Source organism: Helianthus annuus, chromosome 13 (genome assembly GCF_002127325.2).
Source record: "Helianthus annuus cultivar XRQ/B chromosome 13, HanXRQr2.0-SUNRISE, whole genome shotgun sequence".
NCBI lineage: Eukaryota > Viridiplantae > Streptophyta > Magnoliopsida > Asterales > Asteraceae > Helianthus > Helianthus annuus.
Genome location: NC_035445.2, coordinates 100,818,881 through 100,842,961, shown reverse-complemented (window position 1 = coordinate 100,842,961; position 24,081 = coordinate 100,818,881).

Below are 24,081 nucleotides of genomic sequence, written 5' to 3'. Positions count from 1 at the left end.
GATATGAGGGGAATGGAGGTCGATACATCCTTTGATATTTATAGCATAATTACGTTAATGTGAGGATAATCTACTAGGTCTCAAGTTCATATAGAATTATTGATGTAATAGAGTAGGAGTAAACGTTGTCATTCAAAAAATATATATATTAGCATAATTCTATCCAGAAACGACAAGGATCAATCCATTATCAACTGTAAGAGCCTGCTTGACGGGTTCAATGCTTTAGCTTAATGTATATTAACTTTATCACTATATTAACAAGTTGAAATTTGTATAAAGGGACTAAACTTGAGAGTTTTCAATTTGGCTAGTAAACAGTGAATGAAATTTGTGTCACAATGAACTAGTGTGCACAAAATCACATTTAGTCAACTTGGTATAGTGTACACAATACAATCATTTCGTTACCTTACCACTATTTGGATTCAAATATATGCTTCCAGGAATGGTTAGTCCCCTCACATATGGAGATACCATAGAAGAAGGTGAATAAGGACTTCACCCATAACACATTTCACGTTACCCAACTTGGCTAGTTGTTGGATTACACATCCCTTGTGATTTATGTACGAAAAGAAGTGTACTTCAGAAAATCTCAACCTAATAGTCACCCAACATTATCTATAAGGTATTTAACTTAACTCAAATTACCCACACGACGTACAAAAAATCACATTTCAAACGAATCCCATTAATACGCAGTTTATTAACATAAATGGAGAATCATGCCCACACCACACTAAAAGCAACATGAATTCCATAATACCCAATCCAATTTGCCTTTTTTTAAGGCGTCATTTTTTATAAAACAAGGAACATGTTTAAACAAGATGCTCAAGCATGAATACAGTACAAGAAAGTGAAAAGAAACAAATCACAAGAACACATCTACAAACTCAAGTCACACCAAGTCTTCCAGTCCATTTTAATCGATACCGCCCTTGAAGTAACCCACAGAAACGCTAAGGCTTTGATGTCTCCCATTAGTTTAAAGACCCGATACACCTTATTTTTGAAAATTGTATCGTTTCAAGCCAACCACAGAGACCAACATACAGTGGCTACCACCGAATAAATTGCCTTCTTCCTGTTTTTTTTCATCCGGAGACTCCCAAAGAATTCCAAAAGCTCCACCATGCTTAAGAGGTACCTCGGAAGAGGAATTTTTAGCCAAAGTGAAACTGCAGTCCATACTTGCTGAGCGAATTCACAAGTAATCAAAAGATGGTATGCGGATTTCGATGCTCGACTGCACATGACACATCGATCAGAAGGTAGCTGCACCCTCCTCTTGATTAAGGCCTCCCTAGTAGGTATTGGTCCAACACTACTCTCCATAAAAACAATTTATTTTTTTAAGATCCAACTAACCTACTTCAGATGTTTTGTTTCCTGAATTTTTGGGATGCTATCGAGTTCACGCCTTAAGTTACACACCTGAAACTCCACACTTAGTCCACCCGAAGCCCATAACCAAGCATCTGGTGTGTCTTCAATCTTTTGCCTACACAACATTTCTAGACCCTTACAAATGGTCAAGTCTCAATAAAGTAACAAATAACCAAAAGCAACAATTACATGATTGCACAAAAACATAAAAAAAAGCTAGTTTGAACACAACTTTTATGTATATTGTGTTCAAGAAAACACTATGTACGTGGTATAACTTTAATTACTCATGGTTGTGGCATAAGATATAAGATATTGAGCATCACCTATTTGATAAGTTTCTAAAACATATAATCACTAAAAATTACAATTTTAATCATTTTAACTCTTTGTTTATATTGGGTCAAAAGACAAAATTTCTTAATTATGACTACCTTTGATCGAATTCCTTAATTTAACTATGACTGTTCGTTGATCAAAATACCCAACTAAATTAGGTATTATAACCAATTTCAAGTGTTGAGCATAATTATCTGCTTAAAATTTCAAGATGAAGCAGAATGAACAACGATTAATCACTAAACACTTTATAGATGTTACGGGTTATGAAGAAACACTGAACTGATTAGGCAACTGCTCAGTTTGGTTTATGTTTCTACCATAGTGGTTAATCTTCTAATGAAATATCTGAGCTCCGACTTGATGTTTAATCCTGCAAAACAGAACACCATTACTCGTCAAGAGGGGAATGTGGGGGTTTCCCTCTTAACCGGGCTCCGGCGTGAGAATAAGCGATTGCTTTGGGAGGATAATTAAGTGTTAAGTGTCAGAATAGAGGGAATAGAATGTTTAACCTGTGGAGTGAGGTCTCTATTTATATCCGGAGAGGTGTAAGAGGATATGGGCTGATGGGCCTTGGGCTGGTAATTGACAACATAATGGATATGCTCTTTGTCTCACTGGAGTCGACCGTTTAGTGGCTTCTAGAAGCTCTTCGGCGCTGGCGCGCCTTGATTGGAGCCACGTGTCATTGTTGTCGGCCCTGTCGTCCTTCTGCCATCAGCAGACAAGTGGAGATCGTGGGACAGATGTCTCCGTCCTCTGATTGGTGCCACGTAGGCGTCCTTAAGTACTTCTCGTCAGGCGATCGTCGCGCACGATTGAATAGAGCCTACTGGATGTTCATTGGCTCTTTTTCTCTGCCACTTGTACCTTGTGTACTACCTGGAGCAGCTTTGCGCTGCTTCCTTGTGTGATTCTTGCTGAGCACGTAACTGACCTGCTCGGGGTTTGGGGTGACTGTGTGCTCCTTCAGTATGCTAAGTGCTGTTATTGGAGCTTCTCGTCGGCTAACCCTCGCGCGTCGTAGAGCAGGAGATGGTGTAACTCGCGCAAGGCTCGTGGTAGGAAGTTTATTGAATAAGGAGTATGGTTCCTCGCGCAACCTTGATGGAGGTTTGCGCGGCGTTTTTGGGACCATACCCCTTCAAGTCCCCCCAGTCCAGTGCTGCACCACGCGCGAGGCAAGTGGTTGGAGCTCTGGACTTAGAAAATAAAAGTTGAAGAAAATGCTTCCTTGATTCTGGCGGACGTGGCGCGTGTAGCTTTTGGTGGGTTATTGCTTTTCATGAATAGGCGTGACTGCCAGGCTTGGTTCTAGGTGGGTTATTGCTTTTCATGAATAGGCACGAAGGGTTGTTAAGGCATTGCTACACTGCGCGGCCTTAGTAGCTTTTGCATGAAGCTAGTTTTAATTTATGGCGGGAAAAACTTCGAAATTTGAACTTTGACAAGTTGGTGAAAAACGTTGTTGATGGTGACGTTTGAGTTGACCTGTTACACGGCTGTCGTCAGGTTTTCCTGACGGTTCGGCTTTCCGTCAGGCAAGTGAGGCCCACGCGCGCGTGGTAACCGTCACTCCGAGATTCCCTCCTTACGTGTCATCTTCTGATTGGTCACGTGCGCGGCGATCGCGGCACGTTTACCCATCGCATTAAATGCGATGGGTATATATATCCGAAGAGATGTGAGAGGTCATCACTTTTCTCTTCTACTATTGCTATCTTTCTCTCGTTTCGTGTCTTTTTCTCTTCGAATCTTCAAAGTTTGTAGTAGATCTTCAAGATATTTCTTCGTATCTTCAAGTTTTTCAAGAAAAACTTGAATCTTTATTTACTATGGCTGAAGAACATCAAGAGGATATTCCTGGGGAGGAAGGCCCTGTTCCCGTTCTCCGGTGGGATCCGGGTCTTTTAGAGCAGATCACGAGGAGTTTCCAAAACCACCGGAATGGGACGCTAAGTACCCCGGCAAAAACCAGACGGCTGCTGATGCACCACCGGGGTATATCACGTTGTTCGAATATTTCTTTCATCAAGGTAATTTACGGCTACCGGCGACGAGTTTTATGGCCCATATTCTGCAGTTCTATGGGTTTCATATATCGCAGATGAGCCCTCCCGGGATGGTCCGGGTTCGTCACTTTGAGTTCTTGTGTTGGTCACATGGTATTGAGCCGACGGTTGATAAGTTTAGGGTATTCTATCAGTTAATAAAAAACATGAGCTTTTATTCGTTTGCCAGTCGGGGTGCTGCAAAAAAGATACTTCTGAACCCCCCAAGAGTTTATTTTCATGTACCCGGTTGTTGATGCCACCAGATTAGGGGTAATTTCATGTACCCGGTTGTTGATGCATTTGCCTCGCCGCCTACTGCAACCGAAGGTGCGCAAATACCTAAACCTCGTCCTTTGCGCTCTGTGACTTCTGCTGGGAAAGAGGTTGTCTATCTTTCCAGCGAGGAGTCTGTAGGGTCTTCGAACGGAGAGCTAAGTCCGTGGTCTAACATCTTTGCAGGTGTGTTGCGCGACCTGGGCATTGACCCTGAAGATAAGAAGAAAAAACCTTTGAGGAAGAAGAAGGTAGGCAACTTGAATCCTGAGGTGACCAGTAAGGGGGCTGGGAGTAGTCGCGCAACCGCTGGTGCTGCTGGTAAAGGTACTCTTCGCTTTCGACAGAGTGACTTAAAAGATTATGTGATAATTAGTGATTCACTTGAAGGCTTGTCGCGCGCAGCCGAGAAGAAGACTGGAGCAGGTGGTTCAAAGAGCTCTGGTAGCGCGGGTTCTCGTAACCCTGATGCTGGTGCTACTCCCTCTACTGCTGCGCATGAGGAAGAGGAAGAAGAGGAAGAAGAAGAGGAGGTTACTGAAAAGCTGATCAGTAGAAAAAGAAGTAGAAGCGAGACCACAACTGGTGTGGCTTCTGCGTCGGTAGCTGGTGCGATTCCCTTGATTGGGAAAACGAGCAACTTGCGTTCTCTCTATAAATTCTCTCCTGGTAAATTCTTGCCTTCTCTTCCTTTTGTTACTTTCCTTTCTTAACCACTTGGTTTCTGCAGAGACCAAGAAGACCACCCCTGAGAAGGGTGTTAAGTTTACCGAGCCAGAGCCAAAGAGGCCAAAGATTACCATTAAATCTTCCAAGACTGTTGGGGCTGAGTCTGCCAAGGAGAAAAATGTTGCTGAGGGGGATAAGGCGAAGGCTGCTGAAGAGAAGAGAAGGGTTGAGGAGCGTCGGAAGAAGGTTGAGGAAGAGAAGAAGAGGAAAGCTGAGGAAGATAAAAAGGCTGAGGAGGCGAAGAGGAAGAAAGCCGCTGATATGGAAAAGGAGAAGGAGAGGAAGAAGGCTGTGGAAAAGCCTAACGATGATCAGGAGTTTGTGATCACCACGGGGCCTGAGAAGCCTCATCAAGAGATGAGAAAAGAGCCTGAGTTTGAGAAACCTATCCATCCCACGCATACTGAGGTCCCTGATCGCACCAAGGTAACTTCTACCAGGGGATCGGGCCGGTATGTTTCTAGTGGCGCGAGCTCTGGTGGCGCTGGGGATTATAACCCACAAGTTATCGGGGCGAAGGATACCCTTGGTGATATTTATTATAAAAGTTATACTGAAGAGGAACGTGGTAATGCCCCTCACCAAGCTCCCTGGGGTTTGAAGCAAAGAGACACCTTTCAAGAGTTCGGGCCTTGCCGTGATTGGTTCCTAAACTCCTTTACTCCTGGAGAGGTTAATCGGCAGAGGGCGAAGACTCATGAAGGGCTATATCGCACTTATGTGATCGGGGAGGCCAACACTCGCGATGCTAATCATCAAATAGTTCGTGAGTGGCGAACAATGGTTAGGGAGCGGGCGGATTGGGAGAGCTACCGCGAGCGAATGTTGAAGCGTATTAGCGAGTTTGAGAAGTCAAAAGCCGCTTTTGATGAAGAGAAGGCAAAGTTCGATGCTGACAAGAAAGCGGAGGAATGGGGGCGTGAGGGCCTGAAAAACAAACTTCAAGCTGCTGAACAGCAGCTAGCTAAGGAGAAAGCCGAGTTCAAGCGCATATGTGAGAAAGACAATGAACGCGCATTCGCGGATCGTAACAAGATTGTCGATCTTGAAGCCAAGGTTGTTGAGCTTACTGCGAAGGTCGAGGATGCGCAAGCTGCACAGGCTGCTAAGGAGCAGATTGAGGTTTGTAAAACTTATTCCCTTTCCTTCTGTGCTCTGTTTGCAAAATAGCCTAAGTCCTTTGTCGCTTTTTAGGTTGAGTTGGCTGATATGAAGTTGCAGCTGTCGAGCAAAGACAAGGATCTGCAGGCCAAGGATGTCGAGATCGCTGAACTGAAACGCCGCCTGAATGATCAGGTTGATAAATGCGAATCCTTGGAAATCGACCTTGCAGCGAAGAAAGTTAAAGCTGCCACTGCTGAGGAAGCGCGTGATGTTAGTACTGCCGCCCTCACTGTAGCGCAGACTAACTATTCTGAAGCTCAAGGCATCATTGATACGCTTGTCTCTGAGGCCGAGTGGATGCGAAGCCGCGGAGTAGTGCTGGTATACTATTCTTTTGTCCTTTGGAAGTTGTGTTAGGGGTTGTTTTTTGTGACAACTCGAATTTCCAAGATTCTATTTCGTATTTATTGCACGATCATGTATTGATTGCCATGAAATTAATTATGTTTTGATTGTTTGATTGTATTTGTGAAACTTGTCAAATGTGTAAACTTGGTGGTGGAACTATGAAACAGTTATGAGATGGTGTGCATTTGTAAATTACAATACTTAGGGATGTAAATGGTAATTAGTGAAATCCTAGATACTTAAAACCCTAATCTCTTTCACTAATCATTCCCTAATCATCACAAGAAACCAAAACACGTACTTTCACCTCTCTAATCCTCTAGCAAGCATCATCACCAAATCATTTGGCACAAGATAATCATCACTTGATTCCTCTTTCTCTAGAATCCATCAAGGTAATTGCTTAATCATTGTTGGTTGTTAGTGATTGATTGTTTGATTGTTACAAATTCATGATTCTTGCAATTCTTGAAAAACCCTAGATTATCATATGAAGGTTCTGCGTTTTAAATGGATATTGAGTATTGTGATAATGATGTTGATTAGTGAATGATTGTTTGCATGATGATAAGATTCAAGGAATGTTAGGATGATTTCTTGGTGATAAATTGCCGTTCTGCGATGTGTATGAAGTAGGGTTTTGACAATAAGAACGTAACTGTTGAATGCGAAAGTGTAACTGTTCCAATTGCTAATGTAATTGTCTGAGGTTGATTTATATGTTAGTCCGAGTTTATTATTGGTCCGAGTTTAATACATGTCACTTTGGTCCGAGTTTGTTTTGTAGTCCGAGTATAAATTGTAAAGGTTGGTCCGAGTATAAATCCATATGTGGACCGAGCTTATTAAATGTTTATGGGCTGAGTTTAATTGGGCCGAGTTAATGAAATGTTTAGGGTCCGAGTTTATTGACTTGTATTTGGACCGAGTTTAATGAGTCTGTGTGTGTAACTTGATAGTCTGAGTTTATTGTATGATGATTTCATGTGATATCCGAGTTTTGAACAGGGGAGACCCCCCCCATACTTGTCTGAGTTTTTGTGAGATGCATGATCCTGTATATGTTCACATGAATTACGTGAATTGCATGAATGGGTTAACTGTTACGTGATACATGATTGATACATGATATTGGCTGTCAAGCACCATACGACATTAGATTACATGCGTATCATTTCGAACATGAACTGATTTGTTATACGTGCATACAATAGGACTTGATTAATTACTTGTGAGTGCTTAACTTAGCATACCGAGCAAACCAAGGTGAGTTCACACTCCTACTAAGGCATGGGATTCCCGGGTCGTGGGAATGGGTTAAAGGTTTCAATTGACTTATAACGTACAAACGTTTTTCCTAGACTATCACCTATCATGGTCCTCGGATGTCAGGACGGTTCCGTAGGTTGGGATAACACCTACGTGGTTCCGTAGGTTGGATAACACCTACGTGGTCATATGCCATTACTGCCTCGGATGTCAGGCACGCACGTAAAACCTACGTGTACGCATTACTTACTTCTATCCTCGGTACAAAGGATACGTACGTGAAACCCACGTACACCCTATACGCGCTACTGTTCTCGGACGAAGAACAGGGATAATACGAATAGTCTAGTGGTCACATAACATGGGAAGCCCCCACCTGTATAACTCACTATTGGCCCAGTAGAGCCACCCGTTACTTATTGTTACTCATTTACTTACTGTGAACTCGCTCAACTAGTTTGTTGATCATACTGTTACATGCCTTGCAGATCGTTAGGTACTTGGAGTTTGCACTGGAGAAGCGGGTCGTTGTGGACAAGGATCGTGGTTTCTACGTTGAACTATTATGACTTTTAAAACTATTAACTATTGTTGGATTATTTACTATGCTTCCGCTACACTTTGAAAACTATGGTTATGTTTTGAACACCTATCGTATTGGATGGATGGTTTACATTTATTTTACTTAATATTAATTACATGTTCAATATGATTGGTGGCTTGATCCTGGTCAGTCACGCTCCCAAGCGGTGATACTCCGCAGGTGGATTTTGGGGGTGTGACAGATTGGTATCAGAGCCATTGGTTATAGAGAACTTGGTTTTAATATGGAAAAACGTTTTTATTAAAACCAGACTATAACCAGAACAGTGCTCTCAACGATCCACAACGACGCTTCGCTCCACGTGCAAGACTCGACATCCTAGGTAATAAGGTTTATGTTTATTGCCTACATGCTAGAACTGCATAGAACTTTGCTCGTAGTATGCTTACATTACTTTGCTCACTACTTGTTATTGCTTGAGAACCCTTACGTGCTTACACTCTTCTGTCATCGCACTATTCGCGAACTTTTCTCACTTATGTTGCCTTTGATGTGAAGATCAATGGCCGCACGAATTAACATGACTCAAGCCCAGCTAGAGGCTCTCATTGCTACGGCAGTTGCAGCCGCTCAAGCAGGTAGTATATCCTGCAGTATAGACTCATACTAGGGTCTTTAGATCCTACATTAATTCTCGTATATAACCTTGTCCTATTCGTACACAATAGGTCAACCCGCTCAGCAACAACCTGTGTGTACCTTCAAGAATTTCATGGATTGTCGTCCTAGCTCGTTCAGTGGCACGGAAGGAGCAGTTGGACTCCTCCACTGGTTTGAAAAGCTCGAGTCGGTTTTCGAAATGTGTGAATGCCCTGAGGCTCGCAGGGTGAAGTTCGCCACTGGCACACTTGAAGGGATTGCGCTCACTTGGTGGAACGCGCAAGTGCAGATCTTAGGGTTGGCAGCTGCTAACGCCACCCCTTGGAATGACTTTAAGGAACTGATTAAGAGGGAATACTGCACTAGAGAAGACATCCACAAGTTGGAGGACGAGTTGTATAACCTGAAAATGGTGGGTTCAGAGATTGAAGCTTACACCAAGAGATCGAACGAGTTGGCTGTGCTATGTCCAACCATGGTGGAACCATTATACAAGCGTATTGAGTTGTATCTCAAGGGGCTTGCGCCAGAGATCCAGAGCCACGTGACGTCGGCTAACCTCAACAACATGCAGGAAATTCAGCGCCTCGCTCACCGCATTACAGACCAGGCAGTGGATCAGAACATACTGCCAAAGCGTATCAGTGCTACCGCTACCGCTACTGCTCCTACTATACTTGCTACTCCCAGTGAAAGTAAGAGAAAATGGGATGGGGATTCTAGCAAGGGGTCAGCTTCAGTACAGTCACAAGCCCAGCAGCGAAAGACAGACAGTTACCAGAGTCCCAATCAGCACTCCTCAGGCAGCCACAGACAGGGAGGGTACCGAGGAAACCTTCCAAAGTGTAACAACTGCAACAGGCACCACAACGGCCAGTGTAACAAAGGTCGTTGTCAAAGATGCTTCAAGATGGGTCACGAGGCCAAAGACTGTAGAAGCCCTCGTGCTGCGAATCAGAATCAGCAGCAGCCACCGGCACAGCAGAATCAGCAACAGGGTAACAAGGGGTGCTATAATTGTGGTGCTGAAGGTCACATCAAGCGACACTGCCCTCAGCTGAACAGGAACCAGAACAACAACAACCATAACAACAACCAGGGCAACGGAAACAACAACAACAACATCGGTGGGAATAACAATGGAAACGATGCAAGGGGCCGTGTGTTTGTGTTGGGGCAGGGTGATGCCAGAAATGATCCCAACGTCGTTATGGGTAAGTTTCTTCTCGATGGTATTTATGTTACTGCTTTGTTTGATTCGGGTGCGGATACAAGTTATATGTCTTTGAAAATGAGCAAATTGTTAAAACATGCACCAACATCCTTAAGCACCAAACATGTCGTAGAACTAGCAAACGGTAAAAGTATAGAAGCCACACAGATAGTTAAGGGTTGTAACATTGTCCTAGCTGGTCAGACCTTCTCCATCGACCTTATTCCTATAGTTCTGGGTAGTTTCGACATCGTCATTGGCATGGATTGGTTAGCCAAGCAGCAGGCAGAGATCCTATGTAAGGAGAAGATTATTCGTATTCCTCGTTTGGGAAAGGAACCTCTCGAAGTTCAAGGCGACAAGAGTGGTGCTGTGGTTGGCATCATCTCCTTCTTAAAGGCTCAGAAATGTTTGCGAAAGGGTCATACTGCTATCTTGGCACTGGTTACCGATGCAGCTTCGAAGGAGAAAAGAATTGGGGATATACCTGTTGTACGCGAATTTCCTCAGGTGTTTCCAGAAGATTTACCTGGCCTACCGCCTCATCGTCAGGTCGAATTTCAAGTCGAGCTAGCTCCAGGAGCAGCACCTATAGCTCGTGCACCGTATCGTTTAGCTCCAACGGAATTGGAAGAACTGTCAAAGCAACTGCAAGAGCTCTTGAAAAAGGGTTTTATTCGTCCAAGCTCTTCGCCTTGGGGAGCTCCAGTACTATTCGTAAAGAAGAAGGATGGCACTTTCAGAATGTGCATCGATTATCGCGAACTGAACAAGGTCACAGTGAAGAACCGCTATCCTCTTCCTCGTATTGACGATTTATTCGACCAGTTGCAAGGGTCGAGTTACTATTCTAAGATTGATTTAAGGTCAGGTTATCATCAGCTGAGAGTCCGGGATGAGGACGTCTCCAAAACAGCATTCAGAACTCGCTACGGCCATTACGAGTTTCTTGTCATGCCATTCGGGCTTACGAACGCGCCTGCAGTCTTCATGGATCTTATGAACAGGGTGTGTAAACCCTATCTCGACAAGTTCGTCATTGTCTTCATCGACGACATTCTGATCTACTCCAAGAGTCAGGAGGAACACGAGCAGCACCTACGTCTTATCTTGGAACTTCTTCGAAAGGAGCAACTGTACGCAAAGTTTTCTAAATGCGACTTCTGGCTTCGTGAAGTCCACTTCTTAGGCCATGTGGTGAACAAGGATGGGATTCATGTCGATCCATCCAAGGTAGATTCGATCAGAAATTGGCCAGCACCGCGTACACCAACAGAAATACGCCAATTCTTGGGTTTGGCGGGATACTACAGACGGTTTATCAAAGACTTCTCCAAGATCGCGCAGCCGCTTACTATGCTAACACAGAAAGGTGTCGTGTACAGATGGGGTAATACGCAGGAAACTGCTTTTCAGTACTTAAAGGATAGATTATGCAGCGCACCTATCCTCTCATTGCCCGAGGGCACGGATGACTTCGTGGTTTATTGTGACGCATCGATACAGGGGCTTGGTTGTGTATTGATGCAGCGGGATAAAGTTATTGCCTACGCCTCTCGTCAACTCAAGGTTCATGAACGGAACTACACGACGCACGATTTGGAGCTGGGAGCCGTTGTTTTTGCGCTTAAGATATGGCGACACTACCTGTACGGTACCAAGTGCACGATTTACACCGATCACAGGAGTCTCGAGCATATCTTCAAGCAGAAGGAATTGAATATGCGTCAACGACGATGGGTCGAACTGCTTAATGACTATGAATGCGCTATCAAGTATCACCCAGGCAAGGCCAATGTTGTGGCTGACGCCCTCAGTCGGAAAGACACTCTACCGAAGCGCGTGCGAGCGCTACAGCTTACTATTCAGTCTAGTCTTCCTTCTCAGATACGAGCTGCTCAGATGGAAGCTCTGAAACCCGAAAACGTCAAGGCTGAAGCCTTACGCGGCTCAAGGCAACAAATGGAACAAAAGGAAGATGGCGCCTACTATGTAACGGGCCGTATTTGGGTCCCACTTTATGGCGGTCTACGAGAACTTGTGATGGACGAAGCGCACAAGTCTCGCTACTCGGTACATCCAGGTGCGGATAAAATGTACCATGATATCAAAACAACATACTGGTGGCCAAGTATGAAAGCCCACATCGCCACCTATGTTGGCAAGTGCTTGACCTGTGCGAGAGTCAAGGTTGAGTATCAGAAACCAGCAGGTCTACTGCAACAACCCAAGATACCACAGTGGAAATGGGAAGAAATTTCCATGGATTTTGTTACAGGCCTACCGAGATCTCAGCGTGGGAACGATACAATATGGGTAATCGTGGATCGACTCACCAAGTCTGCACACTTCCTAGCGATAAAGGAAACGGATAAGTTCTCCACTCTCGCAGACATTTACTTGAAAGAAGTCGTTTCGAGGCACGGAGTGCCAACCTCCATCATTTCAGATCGCGACGCACGATTTACGTCAGAGCTATGGCAAGCGATGCACAAATCCTTCGGCTCACGATTAGACATGAGCACAGCATATCACCCTCAGACGGATGGGCAGTCTGAGCGAACTATCCAAACTCTAGAAGACATGCTTCGGGCGTGTGTTATCGATTTCGGCAACGGCTGGGAAAAACACCTTCCTTTGGTGGAGTTCTCATACAATAACAGCTACCACACCAGCATTCAAGCCGCTCCATTTGAGGCATTATACGGACGTAAATGCCGGTCACCTCTCTGTTGGGCAGAGGTGGGGGATAGTCAAATTACGGGTCCAGAGATTGTAGTGGACGCCACAGAAAAGATTGCGCAGATACGACAACGCATGGCGGCAGCACGCGACCGTCAGAAAGCCTACGCGGATAAGCGTAAGAGACCTTTGGAATTTCAGGTCGGAGACCGGGTTTTACTAAAAGTCTCACCCTGGAAGGGTGTGGTTCGTTTTGGCAAACGAGGCAAACTCAATCCACGGTATGTCGGACCGTTCGAAATCATTGAGAAAATTGGCAAAGTAGCCTACAGATTAAACCTACCAGCTGAACTCGGTGCAGTTCACAATGTATTTCACGTGTCGAATCTGAAGAAATGCCTATCAGATGAGACCCTTATAGTTCCTTTTAAGGAACTCACTATCGACGAGCGGTTGCAGTTCGTCGAGGAACCAGTTGAAATCACGGACCGGGATGTTAAGGTCCTCAAACACAAGAGAATCCCTCTTGTTCGAGTTCGTTGGAACTCCCAGCGTGGCCCAGAGTACACCTGGGAACGCGAAGATCGAATGAAAGAAAAGTATCCCCAGTTATTCGAAACCAATGCATCCACTACTGAGGCTGAAGCTACTACTACTGAATTTTCGGGACGAAATTCCGAATCAACGGGGGGATGATGTGACACCCCAGGAAAACCAGTGAACGATGTAACTTACCTAGCTTCCTCAGTGAGTGCGTACCAAATTTCGGGACGAAATTTCTTTTAAGTTGGGGATAATGTGACAACTCGAATTTCCAAGATTCTATTTCGTATTTATTGCACGATCATGTATTGATTGCCATGAAATTAATTATGTTTTGATTGTTTGATTGTATTTGTGAAACTTGTCAAATGTGTAAACTTGGTGGTGGAACTATGAAACAGTTATGAGATGGTGTGCATTTGTAAATTACAATACTTAGGGATGTAAATGGTAATTAGTGAAATCCTAGATACTTAAAACCCTAATCTCTTTCACTAATCATTCCCTAATCATCACAAGAAACCAAAACACGTACTTTCACCTCTCTAATCCTCTAGCAAGCATCATCACCAAATCATTTGGCACAAGATAATCATCACTTGATTCCTCTTTCTCTAGAATCCATCAAGGTAATTGCTTAATCATTGTTGGTTGTTAGTGATTGATTGTTTGATTGTTACAAATTCATGATTCTTGCAATTCTTGAAAAACCCTAGATTATCATATGAAGGTTCTGCGTTTTAAATGGATATTGAGTATTGTGATAATGATGTTGATTAGTGAATGATTGTTTGCATGATGATAAGATTCAAGGAATGTTAGGATGATTTCTTGGTGATAAATTGCCGTTCTGCGATGTGTATGAAGTAGGGTTTTGACAATAAGAACGTAACTGTTGAATGCGAAAGTGTAACTGTTCCAATTGCTAATGTAATTGTCTGAGGTTGATTTATATGTTAGTCCGAGTTTATTATTGGTCCGAGTTTAATACATGTCACTTTGGTCCGAGTTTGTTTTGTAGTCCGAGTATAAATTGTAAAGGTTGGTCCGAGTATAAATCCATATGTGGACCGAGCTTATTAAATGTTTATGGGCTGAGTTTAATTGGGCCGAGTTAATGAAATGTTTAGGGTCCGAGTTTATTGACTTGTATTTGGACCGAGTTTAATGAGTCTGTGTGTGTAACTTGATAGTCTGAGTTTATTGTATGATGATTTCATGTGATATCCGAGTTTTGAACAGGGGAGACCCCCCCCATACTTGTCTGAGTTTTTGTGAGATGCATGATCCTGTATATGTTCACATGAATTACGTGAATTGCATGAATGGGTTAACTGTTACGTGATACATGATTGATACATGATATTGGCTGTCAAGCACCATACGACATTAGATTACATGCGTATCATTTCGAACATGAACTGATTTGTTATACGTGCATACAATAGGACTTGATTAATTACTTGTGAGTGCTTAACTTAGCATACCGAGCAAACCAAGGTGAGTTCACACTCCTACTAAGGCATGGGATTCCCGGGTCGTGGGAATGGGTTAAAGGTTTCAATTGACTTATAACGTACAAACGTTTTTCCTAGACTATCACCTATCATGGTCCTCGGATGTCAGGACGGTTCCGTAGGTTGGGATAACACCTACGTGGTTCCGTAGGTTGGATAACACCTACGTGGTCATATGCCATTACTGCCTCGGATGTCAGGCACGCACGTAAAACCTACGTGTACGCATTACTTACTTCTATCCTCGGTACAAAGGATACGTACGTGAAACCCACGTACACCCTATACGCGCTACTGTTCTCGGACGAAGAACAGGGATAATACGAATAGTCTAGTGGTCACATAACATGGGAAGCCCCCACCTGTATAACTCACTATTGGCCCAGTAGAGCCACCCGTTACTTATTGTTACTCATTTACTTACTGTGAACTCGCTCAACTAGTTTGTTGATCATACTGTTACATGCCTTGCAGATCGTTAGGTACTTGGAGTTTGCACTGGAGAAGCGGGTCGTTGTGGACAAGGATCGTGGTTTCTACGTTGAACTATTATGACTTTTAAAACTATTAACTATTGTTGGATTATTTACTATGCTTCCGCTACACTTTGAAAACTATGGTTATGTTTTGAACACCTATCGTATTGGATGGATGGTTTACATTTATTTTACTTAATATTAATTACATGTTCAATATGATTGGTGGCTTGATCCTGGTCAGTCACGCTCCCAAGCGGTGATACTCCGCAGGTGGATTTTGGGGGTGTGACATTTTTAATGCGCATTTTTCGTTGTAGGTTGCCAACTCTGTCTTTAATGCTGGAGAGCTAGATCGCGCTGTTGCTGCTTTGACAGATGCCGCTCGCGCAGTTGGTCATCGAGGAGGGTATCTGGAATGTGCGCAACATGTTGAAGAGGTATTTGGACAGGATTTTGACGTGAGTCATTGCTCGGTGACTAACCAGGCTAGTACCGAGTTGACACGTGCTGAAAATGCTTATGATAACCTATCACTACCTGTGATGGACTTAGTCGCGAAGGCCCTAGAGCATGATGACTGGTGTCAGCGCCTCAAGGCCATTCTCGACCCACCGATAACTGTTGAACTATCAGATGAGGAGGAGCCAACTGGTGATGTGGTGGAAACGATGGTGATGACGGTGGAAACGATGGTGATGACGGTGATGAAGGCGATCAACGTGATGGTAGTGATGAATTTGAATAGGCTCTGTCGACAGGCTTTGTGCCTTGTAATTTTTTGTTTGTTTTGAATGTAAACTTTTGCACGGTCGCACTTGTTTTAGATTGAATGAATGCTGTTTGTTCTTTCCCGTTACAATTATTGCACTGTTGTTAGAAACTTTGGTTAAGTTAGCTCGAATAAATGGAAGTCTCTCGTGTGAGTGCAATTGCCCGGTCTCACGCTTTGTTCGCGGAGGACCTTGGAGGCGTTCTCATTTGAGAGCTCTTAAGCTATTGGAGTGTTTTCGTGCTAATCAGAAGTTTAACATGCATTTGTAACGAAAGAAGTAATGGAAAACATGTTGTATGCTTTCATTGACTTGGAAATAGGCGCTTAGGCCAACATACAATAATTGTAAAGGGCATGTAGCCAACATAGGAAAGTAAAAGGCGCAAGGCTGAGATTAATTACATATAGCATTTGCGCAGTTGTTGCGCATTCCACGTTCGCGGTATGATGTGACCATCTAGGGTGCGTAACTTGTAAGCCCCTTTGCCTAGCACTTCGTGAACCAAGTATGGGCCTTCCCGTTTGGGTGCTAGTTTCCCTGGGCGTTCAGCATTTGATGCTTCGTTGTCTCGGAAGACGTATTCTCCTGGAGTGAAGGTACAGATGCGGACTCTTGCGTTGTAGTACCTTTCCAGTTGTGTTTTGTACTTGGCTTCTCTGATTCGCGCGATTTCGCGCCTTTCTTCTAGCAAATCCAAGTCAAGATGTCGCTCTGCCTCGTTGTCGATTGCGTTGACTGCTGTCAAGCGCGGGGAGGGCAGGCCCACTTCCGCCGGGATAACCGCTTCTGAGCCATAGACTAGGCTAAAAGGGGTTTCGCCGGTACTTGTCTTTGGCATGGTTCGGTGAGCCCATAAGATACTCGGGAGCTCATCCACCCAGCCTCTTCGCTTGGTGCCCAGTCGGGCCTTTATCCCATCGACGATACACTTGTTCACGCTTTCCACCTGCCCATTGCCTTGAGGATGTGCAACGGAGGAGAAAGTGTGTTCGATTTTCATCTCTTTCATCCACTTCTGGAGGTCTTCAGACGCAAAGTTGGTGCCGTTGTCGGTTACAATCTTGAGTGGTAGGCCAAATCTGCAGATGATGTGTTCCCAAATGAACTTGCGCACCATCATAGCTGTAGTTGAAGCGAGAGCTTTGGCCTCCACCCACTTCGTGAAGTAATCGACGGCCACTATTATAAATTTGACGGCGCCAGGAGCCTCTGGGAAGGGTCCCACCATGTCAATTCCCCACTGCTGAAAAGGCTAAGCAGTGGATACAGGGATAAGATCGTTTTTAGGGCGCAGGGTTTTTGGAGAGTGTCGCTGACAGGAATCGCACTTGCGCCGCTCCTTCAGGGCATCGACATGCATCCCTGGCCAGTAATATCCGGCGTTCATAATCTTCGCTACAACCATGCGTGGACCTGCATGGATGCCGCAGATCCCTTCGTGGATCTCCCTGATCAGGTAATTCGCATCTTGGGGGTCCACACAGCGCAGCAATGGCCCCAAGAAGGATTTTCGGTATAGAATACCACCATTCATCTCGTAATGCAGGGCCTTGTTTTGAATTTTTCTCGCCTCTGCTTTGTTCTCAGGGAGTATCCCCTCTTGCAAATATTGAATTATAGGGGTCATCCAGGACGGTTGTCCTACCTCGATCACGTTGACTTGTCATAACAGGACTGATGGATTCTTGAGTATTTCGATTCTTACATCTTTAGCAAGATGTTGAAAGGAAGTTGAAGCAAGCTTGCTCAACGCGTCAGCTGGTTTGTTTTCAGAGCGGTTGATGTGGACTACCTTGTGAGACTGGAACTGTTGAAGCAACTCTTTCGCCTGCTCTAGATATAGGGCCATAACCTCACCCTTTGCATCGTATATACCGTTAACTTGGCTGGCTATCAGGAGTGAATCAACGTGTGCTCGTAAATTTTTAGCTCCCATTTTGATGGCGAGGCGTAAGCCTGCCAAAAATGCTTCGTATTCCGCCTCGTTGTTGGTGTTTTAAAATCCAACTTGATGGCGTAAGTGAATTCATGGTTTTCGGGGCTCACGAGGCGCAATCCGGCTCCCGCGCCATCCTCATTTGAGGCCCCATCAGTATAAAGCATCCAAGTCTCATTTGTCACATCTTTTTCGGGAGTCTCCACCAGCTCACATTCTTTGATTTTATCAATTGGGACTTCTGTGATGAAGTCAGCTAGGACTTGGCCCTTGATGGCTGGGCGCGGCCTGTACAGAATGTTGTGGCCCCCCAACTCGATGGCCCATTTTGCTAACCGCCCGGATGTTTCTGGTTTTTGCAATATCGTGGCGATGTGGAAGTTTGTAAGGAAGGTGATCACATGCCCTGTAAAATATCTGCGCAGCCTTCGGGAGGCGTGCAGCAGCGCAAGCACCAATTTTTCCATCGTGGAATATCTTGTTTCTGGGTTAGTAAGTACCCTGCTGACGTAATAAATTGGAGTTTGGACTCCATTTCTCTCCACCAGTAATACCGACCCTACTGCCTTATCCGAAGAAGATAAGTATAGTATGAGTGGCTCTTTTTCAAACGGTGCAGTCAGGGTGGGGAGCTCAATCAAACATTCTTTCATTTGCTAAAAAGCTTTCTCTGCCTCGGGGGTCCATTTGAATTCTTGTTTCTTCACACAGTTGCGCAGAGTACTGATAAAAGGGTACGACTTCGCGGCGTGATTTGATAGAAAGCGGTTAAGCGCGGCCAGGCGGCCGAACAACTGTTGCATCTCTTTGATTGTTCGCGGCGATGGCATTCGCTCTATTGCCTGGACTTTTTCTGGATTCACTTTAAAGCCGCCGTTTGTGACTATGAAGCCTAAAAACTTCCCTTCTTCCATGCCAAAAGAACACTTGGCTGGATTCAACTTCATATTTACATTGCGCAAAGAATTGAACGTCTTTTCGATGTCCTTCAACATTTGGTCCTCTTCAGGACTTTTGACCACTAGATCATCGATGTAAACTTTGATATGCTTTCCGATATCTCCTGCAAAGGTCTTATCCATCAAGCGCTGGTATGTGGCACCAGCGTTTTTGAGGCCGAATGGCATCTTTGTGTAGCAAAAAATCCCGAGATCAGTACGGAAAGCTGTCTTGTCTTCATCTTCGAGCTTCATTTGAACTTGATGATATCCCTTGTAGCAATCCAAGAAACATTTCCATCTGTATGGCGCGAGGGAGTCTATCTTTTTGTCGATCTCAGGCAAAGAATAGCAATCTTTAGGGCACGCCTTGTTGAGGTCAGTATAGTCCACGCACATTCGCCATCCACCGTTTGACTTTTCCACCATTACCGGGTTCGCGACCCAACTCTGATAACGTACCTCCCGCAAAATTCCAGCTTTGAGCAGCTCGCATACTTGTTCATTCATTGCCTTTGTTTTGTCTGCCCCTAAGCTGCGCCTTCTTTGCACCTTTGGTTCAACAGAGGGGTAGGTGTTTAAGCAATGTTCGGTTATGTTGCGCGTGACACCGGTCATGTCTGTCGGGGTCTAGGAAAAGATATCCATATTTCTGAACAGTGGTTACTTTAATTGCGTTCTGATATCTGATGAAATGGCGTGGCCAATTGTCACTGTTTGCTCTGGGTATTTACGGTTTAATACCCACTTTTCTGGCTCAGTTGTTGAGACCTTCGCCGCTTTTGTTGGGCGCAATTCTTCGGTTGACATCACTTCCTTCTTGGCATAGATAATTCCCACTCCCGTCTTGGTTGGGAACCCTATCGCTGAATGGGGGGTGGAAGTCACCATGTTCAACTCGCCTTGGGTTTCCCTCCCAATCAACACATCATGCCTCGATTTGACAGGCATCACCATGAAATTTACGCTTGTTGTTCTTGAATGTTTCCCGTCAGAGAGCGTGACGGGGAAGCTGATCTGACCAAGTGGGAAAACCATCTCGTTGCAAAATCCGGACAAAGGATAATCAACTGGCTCGAGTCTCGCTTTGTCCTCTTCATCAAACTGATTAAAGCACTGTTCATAGATGATGTCATCCGTACTTCCTGGATCAATGAATACGTACTCCATTTCATAGTGGCCGATAATGCCGGTAATAACGACGGGTCGTGTGGTGCGAGGACCGCCGCGCACTACCGGGAAAATGACCTGCTGCTCTTGCCATGAAGGCTCGTAGGGGCGCTTTCCTTTCTCTTTTGCACTGTATCTTGGTCTGTTGACCATGTGGGTCTCTAAGCGTCGGACTTTCTTGTGATTTCCCTCATCGTGGCGATGGAGCTGACGAGTTTCTTTGCGCACGTTCTTCACCAAGTGACTTAGCTTTCCGCTTTTTAGCGCTTTCTCAATTTCTTGGCACAGACTATAGCAGTCATCGGTCAGGTGCCCTGAGTCTTTATGGAAGTCACAGTACAAGTTGGGGTCTTACCCCTTCTTATTTGTCATAGGCCTGGGAGCCTTGAAATCGTGGTTCTCTGTCATTAACACTTCTTTTGGCGTTTTGATGAGGGGGGTCCAGTGCTTATCACGATTATCATCCTTGACTGCTTTCCTGTAACCGATTCTGTCGATTGTTTCACGCGCGTCTTCTCTATAGCGCGGCCTTTCATCGTGGCCCCTTGATCTCCCAGACTTCCAATCGTTGCCCTTGTATTTGTTGCGCCTGTTGTTGTCGCGCGTGTTCCCTCTGGAGAATCGATCTTCAGAATAATGACTCTTGTTACCAGCGAGTGATTCCTCTGTTTGCGCAACGATTTTTGCGGCTTCCATGAGTTTATCCCATTCTTTTGGCATTCCGTCTTTGCCCGTGATAGTTCTGATGAGACTATCACAGCGAATGGCTTTCTTGAAGTGACAACGCATGAGTTGTTCGCTTACGCCGCCTATCTCCAAACATTCTTTGTTAAAACGGGTGATAAAATCTTCCAGGCCTTCGCCATCTCTTCGCCAGATGTCCTCTACTTCAGCTGTGTCGCGCTGGTAACGTCGTTGTTGGCTGAAGTAGCTCAAAAACTGTGTGTTGAAATCTACCCATGATTTAATCTTCCCTAGTGGAAGGCTGTCGTACCAGGCGCGAGCAGCCCCGGTAAGGGTTTGAATAAACAAGTGACACCACATAGGCATGTTCCAACCTCCCATGCAACCTACGCTAGTGAAAGTTCTGACGTGATCATCCGGATCAGTCAATCCGTTGAACTTCCCGACAGTCGGAGGTAACTTTTCTCTTGAAAGCGGCGCGAGTGCGATTTTTGGGATGAACTTTGAATGCTTCGCAGCTTCTGCTGGCCTGTAGGCCAGGCGGAAATCTCTTTCCGCTTCTTCTGTGTATCCGACATGCTGTCGTGGTTTGAAGTATTCATGGTTTCTCTACAATCGGTTGAAGACTGACGAGCTCTCGTCATCTTCCCAAGTTGGATCATTCGGGTCAGTCTCCTCCCATTCGTTGTTCATGTTACACGGCATAAGCCGGCTATGAACAAGACCTCTTTGAAGGTTTGACGGATAGTCATAGTAACTTTCCGTTTCTCCCCTTGTGTCGCACGTGTCATGCACGCTTAAACGTCTGGTAGGGGGAGGCCTGTTGATTCTGCCTTGGAGATTTGACGGTGGGGGCATCTGGCGCGCCCCCTGACTTTGAGGAGTGACCAAGGACGGTTCTGCCGTCAAGACTGCTTGCTGCGCGATCAGAGATTGGTATGCTGCGTTGATTGTGGCGATATTTGAAGAAACACTGACCTAAGCAGCACCTACGGCTTCAATGATTAGTGACTCGAACGCTTGGCTGCAAAACAGAAACACCGTTAGGACTCGTTACAGGAATGGGGTTATTCCTATAACCACCCTCCGGCGTGAGAATAAGTATTGGTTTATGAGAGAAGTTTTGGAGAAGAAGATGTATGAGAACAAGATGATCATACCTTATACGTTTGTCTCTATATATAGGTTTTCCATTAGGGTTTCCTTTATCCCAGGATGTATTCCGATAAATTAGAGATTTACACGATCTTCCCGAAAAGTTGGAGATTTAGTTGTGCACCTTCCATGTAGATATGGAAGGTTCTAGAATAAATGTTTGTATTTATATAAATATAAAAGGTTGTAACCGGGTCGGGTTGACCGATGCGGGTCACACCTCGTCATGTCTCCCCAGTCCGAGCTCATGGAAAGAAATCCATTAGGTCGGACTAAGAGAAAAAAGAAAAAGTTAGTATATGATGATTGTTACTACGGCTTTGGGAAATGACGGCGAGAATACAGGATGTGACAGTTGGGTCATCATATCGGTGACAGCTGTTTTTACCCCGCATGGACACGTGTGTCCGTTCGTACATCCTTTTGAATTTGAAAAGTTGCCTTTGCGTATAAATAACGACTCCTTATGTAGGAGTTCAAATCCCTTCCCCCACATTACTCCTTCGTTATTCTTTCTACTCAATGGCTTCGAAAACTAATGAATCGTCTTCCACCGCTACCGCCCCTACAGACATACTGTTTTGTAAGTGGGGCGTAACATCCTTCAACAACCTTGTTCATGATTACGGCATTAGGGCCGAATGGAACCCTGTTTTGCCGTCGAAGGCCGACACTGCCTTTCCCTTGAAGGGAGGTAAAATCACTTTGTTCAGTGGTTTTTTCAAATTCTGCAATTTCCGGCTACCCATCACCAAATTTTTGAAATCGGTGCTTGATTTTTACCGTATCCACATTTCTCAAATACATCCCCTTGGCTTAGTGAAACTTCGGCAATTTGAGTATGCCTGTATAGCGCTGGGCCATATCCCAGAACTGGTTGTCTTTAGGGCTTTCTTTGTGCTTGTGTGGAAATCCCCTTTCTTTACTTTCGATCGGAGGGATACGGACGCGTCGTGCTTAGGGGATATTCCCACCAACTCGAGGGACAAAGATTGGAAGAAAAAATTCTTCTATCTTGATGCCGCTGTTATCCCTGGGGAGATGCACTGGAGAGAGAAAGGGCCAAAGGATAAAGTGAGAGACGATGCTCCTCCTGAGGATTCGTACACATCAAATGCCCTATACATGAAGCTATGTGGCCGCCCCTTTGAGTGCACAATTATCCCAGAAGGTGCGTTGGTGATGGCCGGCATTAGTTTATTGTGGCCTGATATTAAGCGTTATCCCTCATTTCAAAGAGACGATGCAGGTATGTTTACATCATCGTGCCTTGCTAGTTTTGCAGTGTTTATTGTTTGTTTTTTTTTATTATCCTCATATGTCACGCAGGGGAGTGGGGTATGTTCGACTTTATTGATCCACCGCGGCACCTCGCGTTGAAGCCTGCTGACCGCGTGTTGGACGAAGGGGAACCGGACGTGCTAAAGGTGCATCTTGAGCAGTTTCTTCTACCCGCTATACCGGCGGACCCCACGGCGTACATTACTGCGTTGTCAAGTGTGGCGATTACCGCCGTGTCGATGTCGGAGAAAAAACCTGCCCGAATAAAGCTTACCGGGAAGAAACACACAACAATCCATGGGGGTGTGCCCTTAATGGAGGAAACTTCCAGTGTTGGGCGTGATGTTCCCTTGGTCGCCGACCTGACCAGTCCAAGTCGTGCCTCGAAGAAAAGAAAAACCTTTGTCGTACCTACTCTAATTGCCTTTGAGGCGGTACAGGCTGCTTGTGCTTTCTCACCAGGTATCTATTGCTAACTACCATTGTAGCATACTAGCGTTCACGTTACTAACACCCTACTACGTTTATGGTGCAGGTACCTCTGTGGGAGTGTCATCTGGAGTTGTGATACCAACCCTTGTGCCGACCGTGGCGTTGTCGTGCCCTGGTACCAGTGTTAGTATGTCTACGGACCCGAAGTCCTTGGCTTCTGTTACTGCCGCTGTGAGCTGTGTCATGCCCCTCCCTATTCCTACATTATCAGTAGCTGTAACTGTTGATCCGCTATCTTCACTTCGGACAGGCGGTCTTGATACACCTGTAATTGACTCGCCCGGGGGCATTTTTGCTGATGTGGATAAAGATGCCGCTACCGCGTCGGCAGCGCAGGAGGTGACCAGCGTGGGTGGTGGCGAAACTCGAGGATCGAGCAGCGGTATTGCTGACGACGGTATCCGTCTGATTGACGACCTGTTTATACCAACTGTTCGTTGGGA